Below are 5,861 nucleotides of genomic sequence, written 5' to 3'. Positions count from 1 at the left end.
TGGGAGAAAGTGAGAGCACATGACAGACCTTGACAGTATTATGTTAAGTGGAATAAGTTAGACAAATGGTGTGTAATCTCAGTTATATGTGGAATCGAAAAAGCCAGACTCATAGAACAGAGAGCAGAATGATGGTGTCCCTCCCAGTGTTGGGATGTGGGAGAAATGGAGACATGTTGGTCAAAGAGTACAAACTTCCAATTATAAGATGAATAAGTCTGGGGATGTAAAATACAGCATGGTGACTATAGTTAACAATACTGTGTTGTACACTTGAAAGTTACTAAGAATGTGATTTTGAATATTCTACACACATACTCACACATACACACACACACACACAAACACAAAGGTAATTCTTGAAATGGGACAGGTGTTAACTACCCCTATTGTGGCAATCATTTTATAATATATACATGTTCCACATCATCATAATGAACATATCTTTCTGCGAGACGCAAGTCAACTCATAACACTGGCTTACTCTGACCTTGAACTATCCCTAGGTTCCAGTCTAGTCATTTGGCCTTCAGGGTGCCAGTCTCAATAGCCCCTCCTCCTGAAGTTCTACCTTAGTCTGCCCATGAAGTCTCTAGCTCCTTTGTGTTCCCATAGCACTCTCTGTGACTTTGCACATACAATTTCCTGTTAGAAATGCACTGCCTTTTATCCATTTGGTAAATTTGTAGTCATTATCCAGAACTCAGTGCAAGGGTTCTCCTGAGAAATCATGATGTCCCTTCCCAAAAACAGAGCTAATCAACCCTCCTGTCTCTGCACCTTGGACATCTCCCAATACAGTTTGTATCACAGTGTACTGATATGTTTTGACTCTTTCTCCTCAGTAGACCATGAGCCCTCTGGAGGGCACAGACAATGTGTCATTTTACCTGCATATAATGTGATAGCATAATGTCAGTAAATGTTTGTTGAGTTGAATTGAACATATAATAAGAGAGGGAATGATGAAAAATTGATGGAAGTGTTTTGAACGCCATACTAGTATCTACAGCATGTTCCACTAATCTCCCCATCCAGTGCTCATGGCAGATGTCTCCCACTGAGCCTTGCTATGTCTCAGAATCTGTCACAATCTAACATTCTACACAGTGTTTGAAAACAAGATGACTCTATTTGATGTCTCTGAGTGCTACTAATACTCTGGTGATGGTGATTTCAAATCAAAGACATCTAATTCAGACAGCTCTCATAGTATTATCCAAGGAGCTATCTCCTCCATCTATACTTGAGACTGATTCTAACCATAATTATGAAGGACCTGCTGTATACCCTGCCCAATCAAATAAACAGAGGAAGGTGGCTGAGTGGTTGTGGCCCCTGATCACTCTGAGTCTAATTACAAAAATATTCATATGTATGTAAGACAAAGAGAACAGATCAGCCATCCAACATACACTGGGGAGTAAGTTTGAGCATACATTACATGTATGTTTTACCAAATTTACTGCTTATTTAATCCACATAAGTTAATAAATTAAATAATTTACCATATTTAATCCCCACAACTACCCTATACCGTTATTGCTCCATTTTTCTGATGACGAAACTGAAGCACAAGGAGGCTAGTATCTTGTCCAATAATACACCAGAAGTGGCAGAATCAGGATTTGATCTCAGGTCTTTCTACTGTTCAGGGCTTTGCTTCCACGTGAAATATTCATCAGCTGCTTTATCCTGAGTCAGATTCCGTGAAGGACCTAGCCGCTCGAGGCGTATTCCTTTCCTTGTATAACATCACACACTTTGGATTCACAAGACAGGACACAATTCAGGCCAGGACCAAACATGATGGAGACAGTGAAGTAGGGCACTCTGGCTGAGATCAGAATAGAGTCCTTCCCTGACAATCTGCCTGGAAACACCTATTCATTCTTTATGATCCATAAAAGCGTTCCGTGGCATACCTGCCTAGCCCTCGCCCCTGTACTTCTCTGCCTGTGCACTTACTCTAATTGATGTTCACACATAAGTCCCCTTGGACTGTGAGGTGGAGTTGGTAGAGGCCTATGGGGTGTGGAGGAGTGGTATTGTGTGTTTACAGCCCTTGATTGCCAGTTCGGATGCTAAAATGCATGCTTAGGGCTGAGGAAGGCTGCTGGGGGCCTGGAGAATCCCACAGCACACAAGCTTATTAAGAAATTGCTTGATTCGTCCTCTCTGAGGATCAAATATTAAATGGGAATCTAGCAGGCTCCTGGCTCATCCCTCACAGAGCCCAGGACCATGTAAGGAAAGGAAGGGCACTGGCAGAAGCCTGAGCCATGCAGACCAACCCCTAGACATCCTCTGCCTGATGCTCCCCTACCTGACCCTTTCTCTGTCTCACTGTGTTCATCCACCTCCTTTCTATTCACAAGACCCTCCAAGCCTAAGCATCTATATGCTTAGCTTCCTGACCTCTGTCCTCCTATATTCATTGATTTCTCCATCTCTTTTTCTTTCTTTCTCGTTATTTGTCTTTTGGCTGTGCTCCTCATTTGAGGTGGGGAGAAAAGTGGATGGGAGTGAAAACTGTTGCTATGGAACTGAGGCAGTTGGCCTCCTCTGCAGCCCACTGAGGATATGGGAAAAGACACTGGTAGGAGAGATAAAAGTAGGGATGATAAGTCAGGGAAAGGAGTTGATTGAAGGTTCAGGGCAGTCATTGAGCTACAGGAAGACACTGAAATTGGGAAGAGCTGTAATGCTCTTGTTGGGGAAGCAGAGGTAAGAAACCACCTTCAGAAGGGGTTATGATGTCCTGGCATTCCTCTCTGGCACAGCCCTAGGCCATTACCTGTGATGGCTCAAAGGAGGGTCATAGTGAACTTGGAGCCCCACATTCATCTCTCCCTGGCCCTTCATCCCTCTTTCCTCTGAACTCTCCTTTTTTCTTCAATTCTAAGCTATATTCTAGTCACAAAGTTTGTAGCAGGGACTGGGAGTGGGATGCGTATTGAGAGACTCCTGCAATAGTCCAGGCATCAGGTCTAGATAAAACTGGAAGAAGAAGAGCGTAGAGAGACGGCCAAGTCCTTAACTCTTCCACATGTTGTGAACCAGAATTCCTCCTGCCCACCAGCTCAACTGGTCACAATGCATCCTAGACCTTTTGTCTGATCCTCTCATGGGTCAGCAAGTTTACTACCACATCTTGTTTGTGCATTTCTCTTCAGTTCCTAACACAGGGCCTGATAAGTAAGATGTCCATCAAATTCTCTTCCTCATGGTATCGTTTATCAAATGGTCACTAAAGACCATTTGTTGTCCATTTGATAAATGTTGACCATCTGATAAGTGACACCATGAGAAAGAGGATTTGATGGTGACTAGAATTACTGAGTTCCAGCCCTGTGCTGGACTCAATGCTAGGTACTTCACTCATATCATGTATTGCTTCTCATGGGATCTCTCCCTGGGAAATTGAGCGTCAAAGAGATTTCATTGCTTGAACAGGACCAGAGTAGAAGTACTAAGACTTGAAATCAAGTCCTCTAATTCCAAATTCCATGCTCCTGCACTAGAATACATCGCATTCTATGGCATCACAGAATCAGTGCTAACTGTGAAGAAATAAATTAAACCCAAGCACAGTCTTAAACTGGGGCTCACTGCCTATCACAAATCTCAGGTCCAGGAGAGAAAGGGACTCTAAAGGATAGCTTACCATTGGAAGAAGTACTCCCACCAGGCTGAAAGGACTTAGAGATGCCAAATCTGTCTTTAAGCAAAAAAAGAAAAAAAATACAGCTGTTATTCTGCCTCACTCATAGCTTTAGGGTCAAGCACGAAGACCCTTTCCTTTAGTTATGGGTAAGGCCAGGAAAAGGCAGAGCAGTAAAAGACACCACCTAAAAGAAAATCAGATGTGAGGAAGCTTCCAGAAGGCCAAAAGATTCAAGATACACAGACCTGGGCAAAACTTTCTAAATACTTTTAAGGTTTCTGGAGTTATATATCTTCTCCACATATCTGACTCACCCTGTCTATATAACTAGAGTAATTAGATGTTTAAAGCCTCAAAGGAAAGTGTTCTTACTGCTTGTCTCCAGATAAAAGGGAGGAGAGAGCTTCAAATCTTCATCGTCTCATTCTTCAGCCAGGACTAGGAGAAAAGAGCCCCCAAGCAATGCACTATGTGTTGGTAGCTCCTGAAGGGAAGGAAAGCAGATGGCTTTGCGGGAGCTGATAGACAGAATGAAATAAAACCATGGAGGTCTTGGAAAAAGATTTGGGGCAGAGAAACCGTAATTTCCATGAAGTTTTCCCTTCCCTCCTCAAATTTAGCTTTACCCCAAGTAGAACTCCATCTCTGAACCGATATTATTCCTAAGTAGAATCCAAATAAGCACTGGCCTTCCCAGCAACTGAATGACTGTGTTACTTGAATATGAGGCGAAGCTAGGCCACTAGCAGGTCTATTTCTCTTTCTGCAGCTGAAGAAGAATGAAGTATTTTTCCTGAGAGAACCACAGCTCTGTGTTTGAGCTCGTCCTTCTGGTTTCTCCAGGGAGTCAGATTAATATAATCCTCTTCAACATCTTTCTCTTCCTCTACCTCTCTATATTTGCAGATAATGGGCTCATTGTCACCTAGATCCACCTGGATCCTGCCTCCACACACCCATGTACTTTTTCCTCAGTGTCCTCTCCATGCTGGACATGAGTAATGTCACCACCATTGTGCCCCCGAAGTTGGTGCATCTGGCCTGCCAGAAGAAAACTATCTTCTACATTGGATGTGTGATGCAGAGTACATCTTTCTGGTGCTGGGCATCACTGAGGGCTGGCTTTTCTCTGTCATGGCCTAATAGGTATTTAACTATCTGCCACCTACTTAGGTCCAAGGTTATCATGAGCCCATGGCTATGTGGACCTATGGTGATCTTTTGTGGATTGTGTGGTGTCAGCTGTTCTCTAGTCTACATTGTCTTCACAATGCACTGCCTTACTGTGGCCCCAATGAGATCAATCACTTCTGTGAAATTCCTGCTGTTCTAAAATTGGCCTGTGCAGACACATCCCTCAATGACTGAATTGATTTCATTCTGGGATTCATCTTTCTCCTGGTACCCCTTTCCTTCATTCTGACCTCTTATATTTGCATCTTTGCCACCATCTTGAAATCCCTTCGACGCAGGGTCGACTCAAGGCTTTCTCCTATGCCTCCCACATCACCATGGTAACCATGTTCTGTGAACCTACCATGTTCATGTACATGAACCCATGGGCCGATGCCTCCCCAGAGTGGGACAAGACTCTGTCTAGGTTCTACAATGTCATGTTTGCTTTTCTCAACCCCATCATCTATAGCGTCAGAAACAAAGATGTGAAGAAGGCTTTCCTCAAGTTAACAGGCTGGGGCACGGTCACTGAGTGAGGCCACTGGAGCACAGAAGGCCACAGCCAGACCTAAAACTACATGTTCTGTGCTGTTTCCACCCCATTCCCTCCCATAACCTGATGGACAGGTAAAAATTATTGACTCCTATTTGGGGAGATGTGAAGGTGGGTACCTGTCTGGTACTTGTTGATGGCTTCTGCAGCTGGGCTATCCTCAAACATCAAGAGACACAACTGTAGACAGAGTGCCAAGAAAGAACTTGCGTTTGATTCAAACTATTAGGCCTCTTTCTGATTAATGTTAAGCCTCTTTAGCATCAGAATTGTTGAGTCTTCATTAACTAAGAGCTCTCAATAAAAGTGATGGTTCAGATGGAGGTGACACAGATTCAATGCAGCCAGATGTCAGAGAAGTGCTGTGAACTCAATAAGGAATTAATGATGATTGTGGTATTGGCGGCATTGTGATGATTATAACTTGTATGAGGAAGGATTTTATTTGACTTCACATTTCATAGC

The 5,861-nt window shown here is 43.4% G+C and overlaps 1 pseudogene; it reads left to right on the top strand.

Moving 5' to 3' along the window:
* The first annotated feature begins 4,446 nt into the window (after window positions 1–4,446).
* On the top strand, window positions 4,447–5,379 carry LOC111734368 (annotated as a pseudogene).
* The last annotated feature ends 482 nt before the right edge of the window (window positions 5,380–5,861 follow it).

The sequence above is a fragment of the Pteropus vampyrus genome, unplaced genomic scaffold (assembly GCF_000151845.1).
Source record: "Pteropus vampyrus isolate Shadow unplaced genomic scaffold, Pvam_2.0 Scaffold1005, whole genome shotgun sequence".
NCBI classification, from domain to species: domain Eukaryota; kingdom Metazoa; phylum Chordata; class Mammalia; order Chiroptera; family Pteropodidae; genus Pteropus; species Pteropus vampyrus.
This window is presented reverse-complemented; position numbering and strand designations above follow the sequence as displayed.